We start from the raw sequence: 25,035 nt of genomic DNA on the forward strand, positions 1-25,035 counted from the left end.
CAAGTATAAATCTCGGCAAGGCAGGAATCATCTTCAGCTAAGACAGTTTATTTTTCTAACAGGGTGGTTGGTCCCTGGAGAAGGTTATCTTCGGATGTTGTGGAGGCAGTAAACTTAAGTGAGTTTAAGAGAAAGATTGATAACTATATGAATGATAAGAGATAACTTCAAGTTGTTGTTTTTATTTTATAATAGTTTGGTTTAGAGGATGGAGCAACAGAGATGGATTAACAGGTCCCTCATAATCCCTAAACATTATGTTATATATCTGTATATAGTAATGTTTTTTAGAGTTTTTCTTTTTCACAGTTGAGCACAATTGGGGCGTTATGGTGTAGTATGAAGAACATTTATGACGGCTACGAGTGGGAGACAAATGTTAAAATGCCACTTAAACTCATCTGATTTTGAGTCGCAATGGAAAAACTAAAGGGAAAGTAAAAAACAAAAACAACAACATATGCTTTAATATGATTCTTAAAACATTTTTAGGCTTGTTGGTTTCTAATGCTTCACCAGCTTTCGAAATTTAAACCGTAATTATATAACAAATATATCACTTAATTTTTTGAGAAATGTAAAACTTCTGGTTAGTGGGCTATATTTTTTGGGGAACAACTGGTATTAATATATAGTCGAAACCTTTACGTGTTTTTTCCTCATAACACGGTTATTGCAGTTGACGAATAAACTCCGAAACGGGCTATGTCACCAACAGTCTGTTTCTGTGTGTGTGCGTGTGTGTTTTTCTTATAGCAAAGCCATATCTGGCTATCTGCTGTGTCTACCGAGGGGAATCAAACTCCTGTTTTTAGCGTTGTAAATGTGGAAACTTACCACTGTCCCAATGGCGAACGTCACCAACAGTTTACTATTTCGTAAAAATTATGGTTTAATACAGGTGATCCCCACTAACGGTGACTGAACTTTTTATGTGGGAAATTTTTATAGACGGTAACAGAACTCTCAGATGGACATTTATTTGAAACCTTTAAAATACGTACCGCTTCTGGCAACTCTACATTATGAAGTAATAATGTAAAATATACTTTTATTTTTTTTTGTATTTTGTATATTAATGGCAAAGTTACTAAAGTTATCTGCTGCTGTTCATAAATTGTAATTACTGACCAAAGGGAAGACAGCCAGTCAGAAACACTTTCACACGTTAAGGGATTGACTATCGCTATTATAGTCCTCCGGCAGGAAAGCAGGATTTACAACATTAAAATCAGGGGTTCGAATCTCATCGATAGACATAGCAGATAACTCGTTGTGGCTTTGCTATAAGAAAACCGACAAACACATTCGCTATTATACTGTGCCTATAGATTAAATTTCGATGAATATTATGTGGTATTGCACACATTCGAACGCGGACCACCAGTTTCGAAAAAACACAGTTTCATCACAAAGTAGCCAACCCACACTCGAGATACTTATAAAAACATAGTAGACCATTAATATCGAATTATATATGTGATATACCGTAACCTTTATATATCGAGAACTGATAATCATTTTTCTTTTTGTATTGGCACACTAAATATATCAAAATCCTTAACTGTCTTTATAAATTCAAAATGTTGCCCATAGGTCAGGCTTAGCATAACTAAAATTCTAATAAAATAATGATGACGTGGATGCACATGTGATTTTCTGATGTGGTCACATACGATCCCGAAATTAAATTTTACGAGTGATTTATATTTGTCTTCATCAACTCTGTAAGTGGAAATAAAATTTGGAAAACTTATATGGGTTACCTGGAATGTCGGCTTTGATAATACCAACACCCTGATTTATTAACTAAGTAACTAATACACACACAAAATATTAGATTTTATTAACATCATAATCTCAGAGACAAATTGTACACGTGCAAAAACAACCATCTGAGGTACGATAAGTGGCAACTGTTAGAGCACTAGAAACCGAGTTTTGATAACTTTGGTGGGTAGAGCACAGATAACTTATTGTATTTCTTCGTGTTTAACTTCAAACACACAAACACTTTTAGAGTGAAAAGAAGCAGACGAAATATATTAAGTCAGGAAGCTTTAATTTACTTGGATCGAGGATCATTTTGAACATCAAAAAAGATATTGTAGTAAACAAGGGTTTAAATAAAGAATAAATATACGAAAGTAAATGTAAAGCAAACCACGTAAGGTAAAGGCAAAATACGCCAAGAAAAAATCGTGGAAAGTGTGTTACGTTGGTTTGTAAAGAAGAATTTCTGTCTTAAATAATTATTTAAATCATTAACCTTATTAATATCTATTGAATAAAGGTTTAAATATCTAATACAGAACGACAATAAATTCCAAATATTGTACTTTGATTTATATGCTCCAGCCACGAACACCATCCTATAATGAAACTCTTGATTAAATGATACTGGAAAAGAATTTTTATTACGTGATGCGCAACTCTAAACTTCACGAAAATTTTATCCTATTTGAATGTTTATTTGCAATAGGGGTCCATATTTTCACGTTTAGCCTCCGCTTATCGTAGCGGAGAACTTTATTTTCCTTCATTCTCATAGTGAATATATGACAATACGAAAACATAAGGCCCGGCATGGCCAGGTATTTAAGGCGCTCGTCTCGTAAACTGAGGGTCGAAAGTTCAAATCCCCATCACACCAAACACGCTCACCCCTTCAGCTGTGGGGTGTTATAATGTGATGACAGTCCCATAATTCATTGGTAAAAGAGTAGTCCAAAACTTGGCGGTAAATGGTAACGACTAGAAGCCTTTACTCTAGTCTTACACTGCTAAATTACGGACGACTAGCGCAGAAAGCTCTTGTGCAGCTTTGCGCGAAATTCAAAGCAAACGAAAACATAACACTCTAATTGAATGCACTTGCCGCCATCTATACAAATATAATAGTACTGTCTGTCGTAAATTCGTGTAAAAACATTTCAGCGTGTGAAAGCATCTTCAATAATATTGACATAAGAAATCAGTAGACCTCTAGAATAACACTTGCAATGTTGGGGTATGAGCTATTTATGATCTCTACTTTCCTCTCATTGATGGATATTCACCAAATTTGGCAATAAAATTTGTTGGATCCACAACGATATAAATACAAATTTACAATTTCACACTTTTTAGTTTTTATAAGAATTTTCAGGTTTTAACCTTATACAGAAAGGAAATTCCTTTCCATGTCCACTTCTCTGGTACCCCAGATAGTTCACATAATCCAGAATATATTTCATTCTCCACCAAAGTAAGAATATCCTAGTGAATTTAAGCACAGTTTATACTGTTTTAATATTAGTACACTAGTAAAATGAATATATCGGGAGCGAGCAGGATTAATCAAGGAACCTATTGATCTGATCGAATGGTCTACCACTGAGCTACCACAAATTCCAGTCAAGCGTTCAACTAATCCCCGAAAAAATTGTGGAAGGTCTTTCCTTCTCCTCCAACGTAAGATTATGTTAAAATCTTCCGTCACTGTTTACGATGCTGGTACACAACAAGAAGGCACACATAGGGGCTCGACCTTCGATTGCAGTCGATGCTCTTGAGTTACACCCCTCGATTATTTATTTTAACAGTTAGTACATTAATTTGAAACCATATTCTTGAGATTTCTTCGTTAGTAGTGATGAACGTATGAAATTATTTCAAGTGGCACCTGTGAAAACAGTTCCTTGAAAGTTCTTACAAAAATGACATTCCACTGAACAAGTAGGCTTATAATAATGTTTGGTACACAACATAACATGCAAATGTAACATGATTAACTTGACACTTAATGTTTATTGTTCTCAGGATGATATAATACTGTGACTTTTTGTTTTCGCGTTTGTAGCACCTTCGACTTATCAGTGTAAAGCCCAATGTCAATTGATTTGTTGACATTCGTTATAGGTATATATAAAAATAAATTATAAACAGAAACTGAATTAAACGAAATCACATCACGGTGTTTAGATTACCTCTATTCGTACATTCGGGAAAGAGAGGCCACGAGTTTTTAGGAAGTGCCATTGAACATGATATTTTGTATATGGTGTCATAGGCCAGGTATTTAGGGGTCTCGACTTGCAATCTCATGGTCGCGGGATGGAATCTCCGTCACACCCAAAATACTCGCCTTTTCAGTCGTGGTGGAGTTATAAAGTGGCTCTTTATCCTATTCATCGTTGGTTAAAGATTAGCCAAAGATTTGGCGGTGGGTGGTGATGACTAGCTGTTTCTCCTCTAGTTCTAAACTGCTAAATAAGGGACGGCTAACATAGATAGACATGCTTTAGATTTGCGCGAAAAGTAGAAACAAACATTTCACCTTCCGTTGCTGATTTAGTGACAGGTACTAAATGAGAAAACGAAATATCAGAGACTCTATATAGAAATACTGAGAAAAAAAATGTGAATGTGCATTTGGATGTTATGCAAGTTGTACGGGTGACAAAAGTATTTTAACTCCTTACATGAACATTATTTTTCACTTGGATTTCTCGGAAAATGAATCACAGTGACGTCGTCAATTCACAGACCAATCTTATGCAAATTATCTGATTTTTAAATATAGCAAACTCCTACATTTTACTAAAGCTTGCTATTAAAAATGGGAATTGTAGTCATAATTTTATCAACTATACGGGAGTAAAGGAACTGACCTTGACCATATTCTGTTATGTAATTAATCATTTCTAAACACTCAAGTATTCGAATTTTGTCTTTCCCCACGATGAATTTGACTACTTTGCCAATTTTTTGTTCTTGTAAACAAAACACACTTCTTAAACAATGTTTTATATTCAGTGATATTTACATTACAGTATATGTGTATATATATATTTGAAGAGAACAATAAACACTTACTTCATATGGTATTTCTACAATGTGAAGTTATAATGATGAATATGCTTATGTATTTGTTTTGTGTTTACGCCTTCCGCTGTCTCTAATTTTTGACTACTGACTAGAAGCAAGGCAGCCAGTCAGAATCATTCTAGCACCGACAGTACACGCTAGAAGATTTACTGTTGCTAATACGATGCAACGAAATCTTAATGTGCAAGAAATATTATGTGGTATTGTATAAAATCTAACGCCAATCGCCAGCATTGAATTTCTGAGCTCCTCCAGAGAGCCAATTCGAGCCTGTATGCTTATAATGTTATATTGGATCATTTATTACCAAATTAAGAGAAAAGTAGGTTTTCGCTTAAATACCATATTCTCTCTATTTGAACGATCGATCGTCACTTTACCTTTTGTAATATTTTTCGCCAAAGATATCGAAATACTTAAATGTTTTTATGAAGCTGTGATGTAACAGGTCCATTCAATGTAATATAGTAATGGACCATAATTTGCTAAAGACTCTGTTTTACATCCGACACTGTAAATCAAGCGACGCAAGTGAAAATAAGAATGATCTCTTAGGTTAGGCCTAGTATCACTACCCTCCAAACAAACTAACGGTGACGTGGCGCGCATGTGGTCGTATTCACTCAGTGAACGAAAAGAAACACTGGTTGTATACCCTGATGTACTAACACACACACAAAATATCACATTGTTACAGTTTTACAAACTTTAAGAAAATTTGTACAGAATAAGAACCCATCGTAAGAACCATTTGATGGATACGAGGATTTGAACTGACGAGTTTTGAGTTATGAAATTCCGCGATATTTCGAACGAGAAGCTTGACGAGTATGTAGAATTTTATTTAACAGCGTGACTATCAAATAGGTATGGATATTTGGAACTGTGCATAGAGAAAACTATGTAACGTAGAGAAAAATATGTGTAAAATACACGCATAAAGAGAAATGTGTTCCACTGGCTTGTGTACAATTCATTCGAATTTGTATACTTATTTAGATTCATTTAAACTGTTTAATTTCCAGTGACTACAGGTTTACTTATTTGTAGTTGAGAACGATAACAAGTTCCAATTGTCGAACTTTGAATCACAAATTCCAGTCAAGCGTTCAACTAATCCCCGAAAAAATTGTGGAAGGTCTTTCCTTCTCCTCCAACGTAAGATTATGTTAAAATCTTCCGTCACTGTTTACGATGTTGGTAAACAACAAAAGGTACACATAGGGGCGCCTGGATTGAACCAGGGACCTCTCGATCTGCAGTCGAATGCTCTACCACTGAGCTACACCCCCTCGATTATTTATTTTTAACAGTTAGGATAATGTACATTAATTTGAAACCATATTCTTGAGATTTCTTCGTTAGTTGTGATGAACGTATGAAATTATTTCAAGTGGCACCTGTGAAAACAGTTCCTTGAAAGTTCTTACAAAATGACATTCCACTGAACAAGTAGGCTTATAATAATGTTTGGTACACAACATAACATGCAAATGTAACATGATTAACTTGACACTTAATGTTTATTGTTCTCAGGATGATATAACACCGTGACTTTTTGTTTTCGCGTTTGTAGCACCTTCGACTTATCAGTGTAAAGCCCAATGTCAATTGATTTGTTGACATTCGTTATAGGTATATATAAAAATAAATTATAAACAGAAACTGAATTAAACGAAATCACATCACGGTGTTTAGATTACCTCTATTCGTTCATTCGGGAAAGAGAGGCCACGAGTTTTAGGAAGTGCCATTGAACATGATATTTTGTATATGGTGTCATAGGCCAGGTATTTAGGGTCTCGACTTGCAATCTCATGGTCGCGGGATGGAATCTCCGTCACACCCAAAATACTCGCCTTTTCAGTCGTGGTGGAGTTATAAAGTGGCTCTTTATCCTATTCATCGTTGGTTAAAGATTAGCCAAAGATTTGGCGGTGGGTGGTGATGACTAGCTGTTTCTCCACTAGTTCTAAACTGCTAAATAAGGGACGGCTAACATAGATAGACATGCTTTAGATTTGCGCGAAAAGTAGAAACAAACATTTCACCTTCCGTTGCTGATTTAGTGACAGGTACTAAATGAGAAAACGAAATATCAGAGACTCTATATAGAAATACTGAGAAAAAAATGTGAATGTGCATTTGGATGTTATGCAAGTTGTACGGGTGACAAAAGTATTTTAACTCCTTACATGAACATTATTTTTCACTTGGATTTCTCGGAAAATGAATCACAGTGACGTCGTCAATTCACAGACCAATCTTATGCAAATTATCTGATTTTAAATATAGCAAACTCCTACATTTTACTAAAGCTTGCTATTAAAAAATGGGAATTGTAGTCATAATTTTATCAACTATACGGGAGTAAAGGAAGTGACCTTGACCATATTCTGTTATGTAATTAATCATTTCTAAACACTCAAGTATTCGAAATTTGTCTTTCCCGACGATGAATTTGCCAATTTTTTGTTCTTGTAAACAAAACACACTTCTTAAACAATGTTTTATATTCAGTGATATTTACATTACAGTATATGTGTATATATATATATATTTGAAGAGAACAATAAACACTTACTTCATATGGTATTTCTACAATGTGAAGTTATAATGATGAATATGCTTATGTATTTGTTTTGTGTTTACGCCTTCCGCTGTCTCTAATTTTGACTACTGACTAGAAGCAAGGCAGCCAGTCAGAGTCATTCTAGCACCGACAGTACACGCTACAAGATTTACTGTTGTTAATACGATGCAACGAAATCTTAATGTGCAAGAAATATTATGTGGTATTGTATAAAATCTAACGCCAATCGCCAGCATTGAATTTCTGAGCTCCTCCAGAGGGCCATTTCGAGCCTGTATGCTTATAATGTTATATTGGATCATTTATTACCAAATTAAGAGAAAAGTAGGTTTTCGCTTAAATACCATATTCTCTCTATTTGAACGATCGATCGTCACTTTACCTTTTGTAATATTTTTCGCCAAAGATATCGAAATACTTAAATGTTTTATGAAGCTGTGATGTAACAGGTCCATTCAATGTAATATAGTAATGGACCATAATTTGCTAAAGACGTTGTTTTACATCCGACACTGTAAATCAAGCGACGTAAGTGAAAATAAGAATGATCTCTTAGGTTAGGCCTAGTATCACTACCCTCCAAACAAACTAACGGTGACGTGGCGCGCATGTGGTCGTATTCACTCAGTGAACGAAAAGAAACACTGGTTGTATACCCTGATGTACTAACACACACACACAAAATATCACATTGTTACAGTTTTACAAACTTTAAGAAAATTTGTACATAATAAGAACCCATCGTAAGAACCATTTGGTGGATACGAGGATTTGAACTGACGAGTTTTGAGTTATGGAATTCCGCGATATTTCGAACGAGAAGCTTGAAGAGTATGTAGAGTTTTATTTTACAGCGTGACTATCAAATAGGTATGGATATTTGGAACTGTGCATAGAGAAAACTATGTAACGTAGAGAAAAATATGTGTAAAATACACGCATAAAGAGAAATGTGTTCCACTGGCTTGTGTACAATTCATTCGAATTTGTATAATTATTTAGACTCATTTAAACTGTTTAATTTCCAGTGACTACAGGTTTACTTATTTGTAGTTGAGAACGATAACAAGTTCCAATTGTCGAACTTTGAATCACAAATTCCAGTCAAGCGTTCAACTAATCCCCGAAAAAATTGTGGAAGGTCTTTCCTTCTCCTCCAACGTGAGATTATGTTAAAATCTTCCGTTACTGTTTACGATGTTGGTACACAACAAAAGGTACACATAGGGGCGCCGGGATTGAACCAGGGACCTCTCGATCTGCAGTCGAATGCTCTACCACTGAGCTACACCCCTCGATTATTTATTTTAACAGTTAGGATAATGTACATTAATTTGAAACCATATTCTTGAGATTTCTTCGTTAGTAGTGATGAACGTATGAAATTATTTCAAGTGGCACCTGTGAAAACAGTTCCTTGAAAGTTCTTACAAAAATGACATTCCACTGAACAAGTAGGCTTATAATAATGTTTGGTACACAACATAACATGCAAATGTAACATGATTAACTTGACACTTAATGTTTATTGTTCTCAGGATGATATAATACTGTGACTTTTGTTTTCGCGTTTGTAGCACCTTCGACTTATCAGTGTAAAGCCCAATGTCAATTGATTTGTTGACATTCGTTATAGGTATATATAAAAATAAATTATAAACAGAAACTGAATTAAACGAAATCACATCACTGTGTTTAGATTACCTCTATTCGTACATTCGGGAAAGAGAGGCCACGAGTTTTTAGGAAGTGCCATTGAACATGATATTTTGTATATGGTGTCATAGGCCAGGTATTTAGGGGTCTCGACTTGCAATCTCATGGTCGCGGGATGGAATCTCCGTCACACCCAAAATACTCGCCTTTTCAGTCGTGGTGGAGTTATAAAGTGGCTCTTTATCCTATTCATCGTTGGTTAAAGATTAGCCAAAGATTTGGCGGTGGGTGGTGATGACTAGCTGTTTCTCCACTAATTCTAAACTGCTAAATAAGGGACGGCTAACATAGATAGACATGCTTTAGATTTGCGCGAAAAGTAGAAACAAACATTTCACCTTCCGTTGCTGATTTAGTGACAGGTACTAAATGAGAAAACGAAATATCAGAGACTCTATATAGAAATACTGAGAAAAAAAATGTGAATGTGCATTTGGATGATATGCAAGTTGTACGGGTGACAAAAGTATTTTAACTCCTTACATGAACATTATTTTTCACTTGGATTTCTCGGAAAATGAATCACAGTGACGTCGTCAATTCACAGACCAATCTTATGCAAATTATCTGATTTTTAAATATAGCAAACTCCTACGTTTTACTAAAGCTTGCTATTAAAAAATGGGAATTGTAGTCATAATTTTATCAACTATACGGGAGTAAAGGAAGTGACCTTGACCATATTCTGTTATGTAATTAATCACTTCTAAACACTCAAGTATTCGAAATTTGTCTTTCCCGACGATGAATTTGACTACTTTGCCAATTTTTTGTTCTTGTAAACAAAACACACTTCTTAAACAATGTTTTATATTCAGTGATATTTACATTACAGTATATGTGTATATATATATTTGAAGAGAACAATAAACACTTACTTCATATGGTATTTCTACAATGTGAAGTTATAATGATGAATATGCTTATGTATTTGTTTTGTGTTTACGCCTTCCGCTGTCTCTAATTTTGACTACTGACTAGAAGCAAGGCAGCCAGTCAGAATCATTCTAGCACCGACAGTACACGCTAGAAGATTTACTGTTGCTAATACGATGCAACGAAATCTTAATGTGCAAGAAATATTATGTGGTATTGTATAAAATCTAACGCCAATCGCTAGCATTGAATTTTGAGCTCCTCCAGAGGGCCATTTCGAGCCTGTATGCTTATAATGTTATATTGGATCATTTATTACCAAATTAAGAGAAAAGTAGGTTTTCCCTTAAATACCATATTCTCTCTATTTGAACGATCGATCGTCACTTTACCTTTTGTAATATTTTTCGCCAAAGATATCGAAATACTTAAATGTTTTTATGAAGCTGTGATGTAACAGGTCCATTCACTTTAATATAGTAATGGACCATAATTTGCTAAAGACGTTGTTTTACATCCGACACTGTAAATCAAGCGACGTAAGTGAAAATAAGAATGCTCTCTTAGGTTAGGCCTAGTATCACTACCCTCCAAACAAACTAACGGTGACGTGGCGCGCATGTGGTCGTATTCACTCAGTGAACGAAAAGAAACACTGGTTGTATACCCTGATGTACTAACACACACACACAAAATATCACATTGTTACAGTTTTACAAACTTTAAGAAAATTTGTACATAATAAGAACCCATCGTAAGAACCATTTGGTGGATACGAGGATTTGAACTGACGAGTTTTGAGTTATGGAATTCCGCGATATTTCGAACGAGAAGCTTGAAGAGTATGTAGAGTTTTATTTTACAGCGTGACTATCAAATAGGTATGGATATTTGGAACTGTGCATAGAGAAAACTATGTAACGTAGAGAAAAATATGTGTAAAATACACGCATAAAGAGAAATGTGTTCCACTGGCTTGTGTACAATTCATTCGAATTTGTATAATTATTTAGACTCATTTAAACTGTTTAATTTCCAGTGACTACAGGTTTACTTATTTGTAGTTGAGAACGATAACAAGTTCCAATTGTCGAACTTTGAATCACAAATTCCAGTCAAGCGTTCAATTAATCCCCGAAAAAATTGTGGAAGGTCTTTCCTTCTCCTCCAACGTAAGATTATGCTAAAATCTTCCGTTACTGTTTACGATGTTGGTACACAACAAAAAGGTACACATAGGGGGCGCCCGGGATTGAACCAGGGACCTCTCGATCTGCAGTCGAATGCTCTACCACTGAGCTACACCCCTCGATTATTTATTTTAACAGTTAGGATAATGTACATTAATTTGAAACCATATTCTTGAGATTTCTTCGTTAGTAGTGATGAACGTATGAAATTATTTCAAGTGGCACCTGTGAAAACAGTTCCTTGAAAGTTCTTACAAAATGACATTCCACTGAACAAGTAGGCTTATAATAATGTTTGGTACACAACATAACATGCAAATGTAACATGATTAACTTGACACTTAATGTTTATTGTTCTCAGGATGATATAATACTGTGACTTTTTGTTTTCGCGTTTGTAGCACCTTCGACTTATCAGTGTAAAGCCCAATGTCAATTGATTTGTTGACATTCGTTATAGGTATATATAAAAATAAATTATAAACAGAAACTGAATTAAACGAAATCACATCACTGTGTTTAGATTACCTCTATTCGTACATTCGGGAAAGAGAGGCCACGAGTTTTTAGGAAGTGCCATTGAACATGATATTTTGTATATGGTGTCATAGGCCAGGTATTTAGGGGTCTCGACTTGCAATCTCATGGTCGCGGGATGGAATCTCCGTCACACCCAAAATACTCGCCTTTTCAGTCGTGGTGGAGTTATAAAGTGGCTCTTTATCCTATTCATCGTTGGTTAAAGATTAGCCAAAGATTTGGCGGTGGGTGGTGATGACTAGCTGTTTCTCCACTAATTCTAAACTGCTAAATAAGGGACGGCTAACATAGATAGACATGCTTTAGATTTGCGCGAAAAGTAGAAACAAACATTTCACCTTCCGTTGCTGATTTAGTGACAGGTACTAAATGAGAAAACGAAATATCAGAGACTCTATATAGAAATACTGAGAAAAAAAATGTGAATGTGCATTTGGATGATATGCAAGTTGTACGGGTGACAAAAGTATTTTAACTCCTTACATGAACATTATTTTTCACTTGATTTCTCGGAAAATGAATCACAGTGACGTCGTCAATTCACAGACCAATCTTATGCAAATTATCTGATTTTAAATATAGCAAACTCCTACATTTTACTAAAGCTTGCTATTAAAAAATGGGAATTGTAGTCATAATTTTATCAACTATACGGGAGTAAAGGAAGTGACCTTGACCATATTCTGTTATGTAATTAATCACTTCTAAACACTCAAGTATTCGAAATTTGTCTTTCCCGACGATGAATTTGACTACTTTGCCAATTTTTGTTCTTGTAAACAAAACACACTTCTTAAACAATGTTTTATATTCAGTGATATTTACATTACAGTATATGTGTATATATATATTTGAAGAGAACAATAAACACTTACTTCATATGGTATTTCTACAATGTGAAGTTATAATGATGAATATGCTTATGTATTTGTTTTGTGTTTACGCCTTCCGCTGTCTCTAATTTTGACTACTGACTAGAAGCAAGGCAGCCAGTCAGAATCATTCTAGCACCGACAGTACACGCTAGAAGATTTACTGTTGCTAATACGATGCAACGAAATCTTAATGTGCAAGAAATATTATGTGGTATTGTATAAAATCTAACGCCAATCGCTAGCATTGAATTTTTGAGCTCCTCCAGAGGGCCATTTCGAGCCTGTATGCTTATAATGTTATATTGGATCATTTATTACCAAATTAAGAGAAAAGTAGGTTTTCCTTAAATACCATATTCTCTCTATTTGAACGATCGATCGTCACTTTACCTTTTGTAATATTTTTCGCCAAAGATATCGAAATACTTAAATGTTTTATGAAGCTGTGATGTAACAGGTCCATTCACTTTAATATAGTAATGGACCATAATTTGCTAAAGACGTTGTTTTACATCCGACACTGTAAATCAAGCGACGTAAGTGAAAATAAGAATGCTCTCTTAGGTTAGGCCTAGTATCACTACCCTCCAAACAAACTAACGGTGACGTGGCGCGCATGTGGTCGTATTCACTCAGTGAACGAAAAGAAACACTGGTTGTATACCCTGATGTACTAACACACACACACAAAATATCACATTGTTACAGTTTTACAAACTTTAAGAAAATTTGTACATAATAAGAACCCATCGTAAGAACCATTTGGTGGATACGAGGATTTGAACTGACGAGTTTTGAGTTATGGAATTCCGCGATATTTCGAACGAGAAGCTTGAAGAGTATGTAGAGTTTTATTTTACAGCGTGACTATCAAATAGGTATGGATATTTGGAACTGTGCATAGAGAAAACTATGTAACGTAGAGAAAAATATGTGTAAAATACACGCATAAAGAGAAATGTGTTCCACTGGCTTGTGTACAATTCATTCGAATTTGTATAATTATTTAGACTCATTTAAACTGTTTAATTTCCAGTGACTACAGGTTTACTTATTTGTAGTTGAGAACGATAACAAGTTCCAATTGTCGAACTTTGAATCACAAATTCCAGTCAAGCGTTCAATTAATCCCCGAAAAAATTGTGGAAGGTCTTTCCTTCTCCTCCAACGTAAGATTATGCTAAAATCTTCCGTTACTGTTTACGATGTTGGTACACAACAAAAAGGTACACATAGGGGCGCCAGGATTGAACCAGGGACCTCTCGATCTGCAGTCGAATGCTCTACCACTGAGCTACACCCCTCGATTATTTATTTTAACAGTTAGGATAATGTACATTAATTTGAAACCATATTCTTGAGATTTCTTCGTTAGTAGTGATGAACGTATGAAATTATTTCAAGTGGCACCTGTGAAAACAGTTCCTTGAAAGTTCTTACAAAATGACATTCCACTGAACAAGTAGGCTTATAATAATGTTTGGTACACAACATAACATGCAAATGTAACATGATTAACTTGACACTTAATGTTTATTGTTCTCAGGATGATATAATACTGTGACTTTTTGTTTTCGCGTTTGTAGCACCTTCGACTTATCAGTGTAAAGCCCAATGTCAATTGATTTGTTGACATTCGTTATAGGTATATATAAAAATAAATTATAAACAGAAACTGAATTAAACGAAATCACATCACTGTGTTTAGATTACCTCTATTCGTACATTCGGGAAAGAGAGGCCACGAGTTTTTAGGAAGTGCCATTGAACATGATATTTTGTATATGGTGTCATAGGCCAGGTATTTAGGGGTCTCGACTTGCAATCTCATGGTCGCGGGATGGAATCTCCGTCACACCCAAAATACTCGCCTTTTCAGTCGTGGTGGAGTTATAAAGTGGCTCTTTATCCTATTCATCGTTGGTTAAAGATTAGCCAAAGATTTGGCGGTGGGTGGTGATGACTAGCTGTTTCTCCACTAATTCTAAACTGCTAAATAAGGGACGGCTAACATAGATAGACATGCTTTAGATTTGCGCGAAAAGTAGAAACAAACATTTCACCTTCCGTTGCTGATTTAGTGACAGGTACTAAATGAGAAAACGAAATATCAGAGACTCTATATAGAAATACTGAGAAAAAAATGTGAATGTGCATTTGGATGATATGCAAGTTGTACGGGTGACAAAAGTATTTTAACTCCTTACATGAACATTATTTTTCACTTGGATTTCTCGGAAAATGAATCACAGTGACGTCGTCAATTCACAGACCAATCTTATGCAAATTATCTGATTTTAAATATAGCAAACTCCTACATTTTACTAAAGCTTGCTATTAAAAAATGGGAATTGTAGTCATAATTTTATCAACTATACGGGAGTAAAGGAAGTGACCTTGACCATATTCTGTTATGTAATTAATCACTTCTAAACACTCAAGTATTCGAAATTTGTCTTTCCCGACGATGAATTTGACTACTTTGCCAATTTTTTGTTCTTGTAAACAAAACACACTTCTTAAACAATGTTTTATATTCAGTGATATTTACATTACAGTATATGTGTATATATATATTTGAAGAGAACAATAAACACTTACTTCATATGGTATTTCTACAATGTGAAGTTATAATGATGAATATGCTTATGTATTTGTTTTGTGTTTACGCCTTCCGCTGTCTCTAATTTTGACTACTGACTAGAAGCAAGGCAGCCAGTCAGAATCATTCTAGCACCGACAGTACACGCTAGAAGATTTACTGTTGCTAATACGATGCAACGAAATCTTAATGTGCAAGAAATATTATGTGGTATTGTATAAAATCTAACGCCAATCGCTAGCATTGAATTTTTGAGCTCCTCCAGAGGGCCATTTCGAGCCTGTATGCTTATAATGTTATATTGGATCATTTATTACCAAATTAAGAGAAAAGTAGGTTTTCCTTAAATACCATATTCTCTCTATTTGAACGATCGATCGTCACTTTACCTTTTGTAATATTTTTCGCCAAAGATATCGAAATACTTAAATGTTTTATGAAGCTGTGATGTAACAGGTCCATTCACTTTAATATAGTAATGGACCATAATTTGCTAAAGACGTTGTTTTACATCCGACACTGTAAATCAAGCGACGTAAGTGAAAATAAGAATGCTCTCTTAGGTTAGGCCTAGTATCACTACCCTCCAAACAAACTAACGGTGACGTGGCGCGCATGTGGTCGTATTCACTCAGTGAACGAAAAGAAACACTGGTTGTATACCCTGATGTACTAACACACACACACAAAATATCACATTGTTACAGTTTTACAAACTTTAAGAAAATTTGTACATAATAAGAACCCATCGTAAGAACCATTTGGTGGATACGAGGATTTGAACTGACGAGTTTTGAGTTATGGAATTCCGCGATATTTCGAACGAGAAGCTTGAAGAGTATGTAGAGTTTTATTTTACAGCGTGACTATCAAATAGGTATGGATATTTGGAACTGTGCATAGAGAAAACTATGTAACGTAGAGAAAAATATGTGTAAAATACACGCATAAAGAGAAATGTGTTCCACTGGCTTGTGTACAATTCATTCGAATTTGTATAATTATTTAGACTCATTTAAACTGTTTAATTTCCAGTGACTACAGGTTTACTTATTTGTAGTTGAGAACGATAACAAGTTCCAATTGTCGAACTTTGAATCACAAATTCCAGTCAAGCGTTCAATTAATCCCCGAAAAAATTGTGGAAGGTCTTTCCTTCTCCTCCAACGTAAGATTATGCTAAAATCTTCCGTTACTGTTTACGATGTTGGTACACAACAAAAAGGTACACATAGGGGCGCCTGGATTGAACCAGGGACCTCTCGATCTGCAGTCGAATGCTCTACCACTGAGCTACACCCCTCGATTATTTATTTTAACAGTTAGGATAATGTACATTAATTTGAAACCATATTCTTGAGATTTCTTCGTTAGTAGTGATGAACGTATGAAATTATTTCAAGTGGCACCTGTGAAAACAGTTCCTTGAAAGTTCTTACAAAAATGACATTCCACTGAACAAGTAGGCTTATAATAATGTTTGGTACACAACATAACATGCAAATGTAACATGATTAACTTGACACTTAATGTTTATTGTTCTCAGGATGATATAATACTGTGACTTTTGTTTTCGCGTTTGTAGCACCTTCGACTTATCAGTGTAAAGCCCAATGTCAATTGATTTGTTGACATTCGTTATAGGTATATATAAAAATAAATTATAAACAGAAACTGAATTAAACGAAATCACATCACTGTGTTTAGATTACCTCTATTCGTACATTCGGGAAAGAGAGGCCACGAGTTTTAGGAAGTGCCATTGAACATGATATTTTGTATATGGTGTCATAGGCCAGGTATTTAGGGTCTCGACTTGCAATCTCATGGTCGCGGGATGGAATCTCCGTCACACCCAAAATACTCGCCTTTTCAGTCGTGGTGGAGTTATAAAGTGGCTCTTTATCCTATTCATCGTTGGTTAAAGATTAGCCAAAGATTTGGCGGTGGGTGGTGATGACTAGCTGTTTCTCCACTAGTTCTAAACTGCTAAATAAGGGACGGCTAACATAGATAGACATGCTTTAGATTTGCGCGAAAAGTAGAAACAAACATTTCACCTTCCGTTGCTGATTTAGTGACAGGTACTAAATGAGAAAACGAAATATCAGAGACTCTATATAGAAATACTGAGAAAAAAATGTGAATGTGCATTTGGATGATATGCAAGTTGTACGGGTGACAAAAGTATTTTAACTCCTTACATGAACATTATTTTTCACTTGGATTTCTCGGAAAATGAATCACAGTGACGTCGTCAATTCACAGACCAATCTTATGCAAATTATCTGATTTTAAATATAGCAAACTCCTACATTTTACTAAAGCTTGCTATTAAAAAATGGGAATTGTAGTCATAATTTTATCAACTATACGGGAGTAAAGGAAGTGACCTTGACCATATTCTGTTATGTAATTAATCACTTCTAAACACTCAAGTATTCGAAATTTGTCTTTCCTGACGATGAATTTGACTACTTTGCCAATTTTTTGTTCTTGTAAACAAAACACACTTCTTAAACAATGTTTTATATTCAGTGATATTTACATTACAGTATATGTGTATATATATATTTGAAGAGAACAATAAACACTTACTTCATATGGTATTTCTACAATGTGAAGTTATAATGATGAATATGCTTATGTATTTGTTTTGTGTTTACGCCTTCCGCTGTCTCTAATTTTGACTACTGACTAGAAGCAAGGCAGCCAGTCAGAATCATTCTAGCACCGACAGTACACGCTAGAAGATTTACTGTTGCTAATACGATGCAACGAAATCTTAATGTGCAAGAAATATTATGTGGTATTGTATAAAATCTAACGCCAATCGCTAGCATTGAATTTTTGAGCTCCTCCAGAGGGCCATTTCGAGCCTGTATGCTTATAATGTTATATTGGATCATTTATTACCAAATTAAGAGAAAAGTAGGTTTTCCTTAAATACCATATTCTCTCTATTTGAACGATCGATCGTCACTTTACCTTTTGTAATATTTTTCGCCAAAGATATCGAAATACTTAAATGTTTTATGAAGCTGTGATGTAACAGGTCCATTCACTTTAATATAGTAATGGACCATAATTTGCTAAAGACGTTGTTTTACATCCGACACTGTAAATCAAGCGACGTAAGTGAAAATAAGAATGCTCTCTTAGGTTAGGCCTAGTATCACTACCCTCCAAACAAACTAACGGTGACGTGGCGCGCATGTGGTCGTATTCACTCAGTGAACGAAAAGAAACACTGGTTGTATACCCTGATGTACTAACACACACACACAAAATATCACATTGTTACAGTTTTACAAACTTTAAGAAAATTTGTACATAATAAGAACCCATCGTAAGAACCATTTGGTGGATACGAGGATTTGAACTGACGAGTTTTGAGTTATGGAATTCCGCGATATTTCGAACGAGAAGCTTGAAGAGTATGTAGAGTTTTATTTTACAGCGTGACTATCAAATAGGTATGGATATTTGGAACTGTGCATAGAGAAAACTATGTAACGTAGAGAAAAATATGTGTAAAATACACGCATAAAGAGAAATGTGTTCCACTGGCTTGTGTACAATTCATTCGAATTTGTATAATTATTTAGACTCATTTAAACTGTTTAATTTCCAGTGACTACAGGTTTACTTATTTGTAGTTGAGAACGATAACAAGTTCCAATTGTCGAACTTTGAATCACAAATTCCAGTCAAGCGTTCAACTAATCCCCGAAAAAATTGTGGAAGGTCTTTCCTTCTCCTCCAACGTAAGATTATGTTAAAATCTTCCGTTACTGTTTACGATGTTGGTACACAACAAAAAGGTACACATAGGGGGCGCCCGGGATTGAACCAGGGACCTCTCGATCTGCAGTCGAATGCTCTACCACTGAGCTACACCCCCTCGATTATTTATTTTTAACAGTTAGGATAATGTACATTAATTTGAAACCATATTCTTGAGATTTCTTCGTTAGTAGTGATGAACGTATGAAATTATTTCAAGTGGCACCTGTGAAAACAGTTCCTTGAAAGTTCTTACAAAAATGACATTCCACTGAACAAGTAGGCTTATAATAATGTTTGGTACACAACATAACATGCAAATGTAACATGATTAACTTGACACTTAATGTTTATTGTTCTCAGGATGATATAATACTGTGACTTTTGTTTTCGCGTTTGTAGCACCTTCGACTTATCAGTGTAAAGCCCAATGTCAATTGATTTGTTGACATTCGTTATAGGTATATATAAAAATAAATTATAAACAGAAACTGAATTAAACGAAATCACATCACTGTGTTTAGATTACCTCTATTCGTACATTCGGGAAAGAGAGGCCACGAGTTTTAGGAAGTGCCATTGAACATGATATTTTGTATATGGTGTCATAGGCCAGGTATTTAGGGTCTCGACTTGCAATCTCATGGTCGCGGGATGGAATCTCCGTCACACCCAAAATACTCGCCTTTTCAGTCGTGGTGGAGTTATAAAGTGGCTCTTTATCCTATTCATCGTTGGTTAAAGATTAGCCAAAGATTTGGCGGTGGGTGGTGATGACTAGCTGTTTCTCCACTAGTTCTAAACTGCTAAATAAGGGACGGCTAACATAGATAGACATGCTTTAGATTTGCGCGAAAAGTAGAAACAAACATTTCACCTTCCGTTGCTGATTTAGTGACAGGTACTAAATGAGAAAACGAAATATCAGAGACTCTATATAGAAATACTGAGAAAAAAAATGTGAATGTGCATTTGGATGTTATGCAAGTTGTACGGGTGACAAAAGTATTTTAACTCCTTACATGAACATTATTTTTCACTTGGATTTCTCGGAAAATGAATCACAGTGACGTCGTCAATTCACAGACCAATCTTATGCAAATTATCTGATTTTAAATATAGCAAACTCCTACATTTTACTAAAGCTTGCTATTAAAAAATGGGAATTGTAGTCATAATTTTATCAACTATACGGGAGTAAAGGAAGTGACCTTGACCATATTCTGTTATGTAATTAATCACTTCTAAACACTCAAGTATTCGAAATTTGTCTTTCCGACGATGAATTTGACTACTTTGCCAATTTTTTGTTCTTGTAAACAAAACACACTTCTTAAACAATGTTTTATATTCAGTGATATTTACATTACAGTATATGTGTATATATATATTTGAAGAGAACAATAAACACTTACTTCATATGGTATTTCTACAATGTGAAGTTATAATGATGAATATGCTTATGTATTTGTTTTGTGTTTACGCCTTCCGCTGTCTCTAATTTTGACTACTGACTAGAAGCAAGGCAGCCAGTCAGAATCATTCTAGCACCGACAGTACACGCTAGAAGATTTACTGTTGCTAATACGATGCAACGAAATCTTAATGTGCAAGAAATATTATGTGGTATTGTATAAAATCTAACGCCAATCGCTAGCATTGAATTTTGAGCTCCTCCAGAGGGCCATTTCGAGCCTGTATGCTTATAATGTTATATTGGATCATTTATTACCAAATTAAGAGAAAAGTAGGTTTTCCCTTAAATACCATATTCTCTCTATTTGAACGATCGATCGTCACTTTACCTTTTGTAATATTTTTCGCCAAAGATATCGAAATACTTAAATGTTTTTATGAAGCTGTGATGTAACAGGTCCATTCACTTTAATATAGTAATGGACCATAATTTGCTAAAGACGTTGTTTTACATCCGACACTGTAAATCAAGCGACGTAAGTGAAAATAAGAATGCTCTCTTAGGTTAGGCCTAGTATCACTACCCTCCAAACAAACTAACGGTGACGTGGCGCGCATGTGGTCGTATTCACTCAGTGAACGAAAAGAAACACTGGTTGTATACCCTGATGTACTAACACACACACACAAAATATCACATTGTTACAGTTTTACAAACTTTAAGAAAATTTGTACATAATAAGAACCCATCGTAAGAACCATTTGGTGGATACGAGGATTTGAACTGACGAGTTTTGAGTTATGGAATTCCGCGATATTTCGAACGAGAAGCTTGAAGAGTATGTAGAGTTTTATTTTACAGCGTGACTATCAAATAGGTATGGATATTTGGAACTGTGCATAGAGAAAACTATGTAACGTAGAGAAAAATATGTGTAAAATACACGCATAAAGAGAAATGTGTTCCACTGGCTTGTGTACAATTCATTCGAATTTGTATAATTATTTAGACTCATTTAAACTGTTTAATTTCCAGTGACTACAGGTTTACTTATTTGTAGTTGAGAACGATAACAAGTTCCAATTGTCGAACTTTGAATCACAAATTCCAGTCAAGCGTTCAACTAATCCCCGAAAAAATTGTGGAAGGTCTTTCCTTCTCCTCCAACGTAAGATTATGCTAAAATCTTCCGTTACTGTTTACGATGTTGGTACACAACAAAAAGGTACACATAGGGGGCGCCCGGGATTGAACCAGGGACCTCTCGATCTGCAGTCGAATGCTCTACCACTGAGCTACACCCCCTCGATTATTTATTTTAACAGTTAGGATAATGTACATTAATTTGAAACCATATTCTTGAGATTTCTTCGTTAGTAGTGATGAACGTATGAAATTATTTCAAGTGGCACCTGTGAAAACAGTTCCTTGAAAGTTCTTACAAAAATGACATTCCACTGAACAAGTAGGCTTATAATAATGTTTGGTACACAACATAACATGCAAATGTAACATGATTAACTTGACACTTAATGTTTATTGTTCTCAGGATGATATAATACTGTGACTTTTGTTTTCGCGTTTGTAGCACCTTCGACTTATCAGTGTAAAGCCCAATGTCAATTGATTTGTTGACATTCGTTATAGGTATATATAAAAATAAATTATAAACAGAAACTGAATTAAACGAAATCACATCACTGTGTTTAGATTACCTCTATTCGTACATTCGGGAAAGAGAGGCCACGAGTTTTAGGAAGTGCCATTGAACATGATATTTTGTATATGGTGTCATAGGCCAGGTATTTAGGGTCTCGACTTGCAATCTCATGGTCGCGGGATGGAATCTCCGTCACACCCAAAATACTCGCCTTTTCAGTCGTGGTGGAGTTATAAAGTGGCTCTTTATCCTATTCATCGTTGGTTAAAGATTAGCCAAAGATTTGGCGGTGGGTGGTGATGACTAGCTGTTTCTCCACTAGTTCTAAACTGCTAAATAAGGGACGGCTAACATAGATAGACATGCTTTAGATTTGCGCGAAAAGTAGAAACAAACATTTCACCTTCCGTTGCTGATTTAGTGACAGGTACTAAATGAGAAAACGAAATATCAGAGACTCTATATAGAAATACTGAGAAAAAAATGTGAATGTGCATTTGGATGATATGCAAGTTGTACGGGTGACAAAAGTATTTTAACTCCTTACATGAACATTATTTTTCACTTGGATTTCTCGGAAAATGAATCACAGTGACGTCGTCAATTCACAGACCAATCTTATGCAAATTATCTGATTTTAAATATAGCAAACTCCTACATTTTACTAAAGCTTGCTATTAAAAAATGGGAATTGTAGTCATAATTTTATCAACTATACGGGAGTAAAGGAAGTGACCTTGACCATATTCTGTTATGTAATTAATCACTTCTAAACACTCAAGTATTCGAAATTTGTCTTTCCCGACGATGAATTTGACTACTTTGCCAATTTTTTGTTCTTGTAAACAAAACACACTTCTTAAACAATGTTTTATATTCAGTGATATTTACATTACAGTATATGTGTATATATATATTTGAAGAGAACAATAAACACTTACTTCATATGGTATTTCTACAATGTGAAGTTATAATGATGAATATGCTTATGTATTTGTTTTGTGTTTACGCCTTCCGCTGTCTCTAATTTTGACTACTGACTAGAAGCAAGGCAGCCAGTCAGAATCATTCTAGCACCGACAGTACACGCTAGAAGATTTACTGTTGCTAATACGATGCAACGAAATCTTAATGTGCAAGAAATATTATGTGGTATTGTATAAAATCTAACGCCAATCGCTAGCATTGAATTTTTGAGCTCCTCCAGAGGGCCATTTCGAGCCTGTATGCTTATAATGTTATATTGGATCATTTATTACCAAATTAAGAGAAAAGTAGGTTTTCCTTAAATACCATATTCTCTCTATTTGAACGATCGATCGTCACTTTACCTTTTGTAATATTTTTCGCCAAAGATATCGAAATACTTAAATGTTTTATGAAGCTGTGATGTAACAGGTCCATTCACTTTAATATAGTAATGGACCATAATTTGCTAAAGACGTTGTTTTACATCCGACACTGTAAATCAAGCGACGTAAGTGAAAATAAGAATGCTCTCTTAGGTTAGGCCTAGTATCACTACCCTCCAAACAAACTAACGGTGACGTGGCGCGCATGTGGTCGTATTCACTCAGTGAACGAAAAGAAACACTGGTTGTATACCCTGATGTACTAACACACACACACAAAATATCACATTGTTACAGTTTTACAAACTTTAAGAAAATTTGTACATAATAAGAACCCATCGTAAGAACCATTTGGTGGATACGAGGATTTGAACTGACGAGTTTTGAGTTATGGAATTCCGCGATATTTCGAACGAGAAGCTTGAAGAGTATGTAGAGTTTTATTTTACAGCGTGACTATCAAATAGGTATGGATATTTGGAACTGTGCATAGAGAAAACTATGTAACGTAGAGAAAAATATGTGTAAAATACACGCATAAAGAGAAATGTGTTCCACTGGCTTGTGTACAATTCATTCGAATTTGTATAATTATTTAGACTCATTTAAACTGTTTAATTTCCAGTGACTACAGGTTTACTTATTTGTAGTTGAGAACGATAACAAGTTCCAATTGTCGAACTTTGAATCACAAATTCCAGTCAAGCGTTCAACTAATCCCCGAAAAAATTGTGGAAGGTCTTTCCTTCTCCTCCAACGTAAGATTATGCTAAAATCTTCCGTTACTGTTTACGATGTTGGTACACAACAAAAGGTACACATAGGGGCGCCGGGATTGAACCAGGGACCTCTCGATCTGCAGTCGAATGCTCTACCACTGAGCTACACCCCCTCGATTATTTATTTTTAACAGTTAGGATAATGTACATTAATTTGAAACCATATTCTTGAGATTTCTTCGTTAGTAGTGATGAACGTATGAAATTATTTCAAGTGGCACCTGTGAAAACAGTTCCTTGAAAGTTCTTACAAAATGACATTCCACTGAACAAGTAGGCTTATAATAATGTTTGGTACACAACATAACATGCAAATGTAACATGATTAACTTGACACTTAATGTTTATTGTTCTCAGGATGATATAATACTGTGACTTTTGTTTTCGCGTTTGTAGCACCTTCGACTTATCAGTGTAAAGCCCAATGTCAATTGATTTGTTGACATTCGTTATAGGTATATATAAAAATAAATTATAAACAGAAACTGAATTAAACGAAATCACATCACTGTGTTTAGATTACCTCTATTCGTACATTCGGGAAAGAGAGGCCACGAGTTTTAGGAAGTGCCATTGAACATGATATTTTGTATATGGTGTCATAGGCCAGGTATTTAGGGTCTCGACTTGCAATCTCATGGTCGCGGGATGGAATCTCCGTCACACCCAAAATACTCGCCTTTTCAGTCGTGGTGGAGTTATAAAGTGGCTCTTTATCCTATTCATCGTTGGTTAAAGATTAGCCAAAGATTTGGCGGTGGGTGGTGATGACTAGCTGTT

General features: G+C 35.1%; 8 non-coding genes across 8 annotated transcripts; all 8 read right to left on the reverse strand.

Annotated features, from left to right (window-relative positions):
- Window positions 1–6,090: 6,090 nt before the first annotated feature.
- Window positions 6,091–6,161, reverse strand: TRNAC-GCA (transfer RNA cysteine (anticodon GCA)). The gene has a single exon. It is a non-coding gene; the product is annotated as a tRNA-Cys (tRNA).
- Window positions 6,162–8,686: 2,525 nt separating this feature from the next.
- Window positions 8,687–8,757, reverse strand: TRNAC-GCA (transfer RNA cysteine (anticodon GCA)). Its single transcript has one exon. It is a non-coding gene; the product is annotated as a tRNA-Cys (tRNA).
- Window positions 8,758–11,291: 2,534 nt separating this feature from the next.
- On the reverse strand, window positions 11,292–11,363 carry TRNAC-GCA (transfer RNA cysteine (anticodon GCA)). Its single transcript has one exon. It is a non-coding gene; the product is annotated as a tRNA-Cys (tRNA).
- Window positions 11,364–13,892: 2,529 nt separating this feature from the next.
- Window positions 13,893–13,963, reverse strand: TRNAC-GCA (transfer RNA cysteine (anticodon GCA)). Its single transcript has one exon. It is a non-coding gene; the product is annotated as a tRNA-Cys (tRNA).
- A 2,530-nt stretch (window positions 13,964–16,493) lies between these two features.
- Window positions 16,494–16,564, reverse strand: TRNAC-GCA (transfer RNA cysteine (anticodon GCA)). Its single transcript has one exon. It is a non-coding gene; the product is annotated as a tRNA-Cys (tRNA).
- Window positions 16,565–19,093: 2,529 nt separating this feature from the next.
- On the reverse strand, window positions 19,094–19,165 carry TRNAC-GCA (transfer RNA cysteine (anticodon GCA)). Its single transcript has one exon. It is a non-coding gene; the product is annotated as a tRNA-Cys (tRNA).
- A 2,532-nt stretch (window positions 19,166–21,697) lies between these two features.
- On the reverse strand, window positions 21,698–21,769 carry TRNAC-GCA (transfer RNA cysteine (anticodon GCA)). Its single transcript has one exon. It is a non-coding gene; the product is annotated as a tRNA-Cys (tRNA).
- Window positions 21,770–24,297: 2,528 nt separating this feature from the next.
- On the reverse strand, window positions 24,298–24,368 carry TRNAC-GCA (transfer RNA cysteine (anticodon GCA)). The gene has a single exon. It is a non-coding gene; the product is annotated as a tRNA-Cys (tRNA).
- Between the last annotated feature and the right edge of the window lie 667 nt (window positions 24,369–25,035).

The sequence above is a fragment of the Tachypleus tridentatus genome, chromosome 7 (assembly GCF_004210375.1).
Source record: "Tachypleus tridentatus isolate NWPU-2018 chromosome 7, ASM421037v1, whole genome shotgun sequence".
NCBI classification, from domain to species: Eukaryota; Metazoa; Arthropoda; class Merostomata; order Xiphosura; family Limulidae; genus Tachypleus; species Tachypleus tridentatus.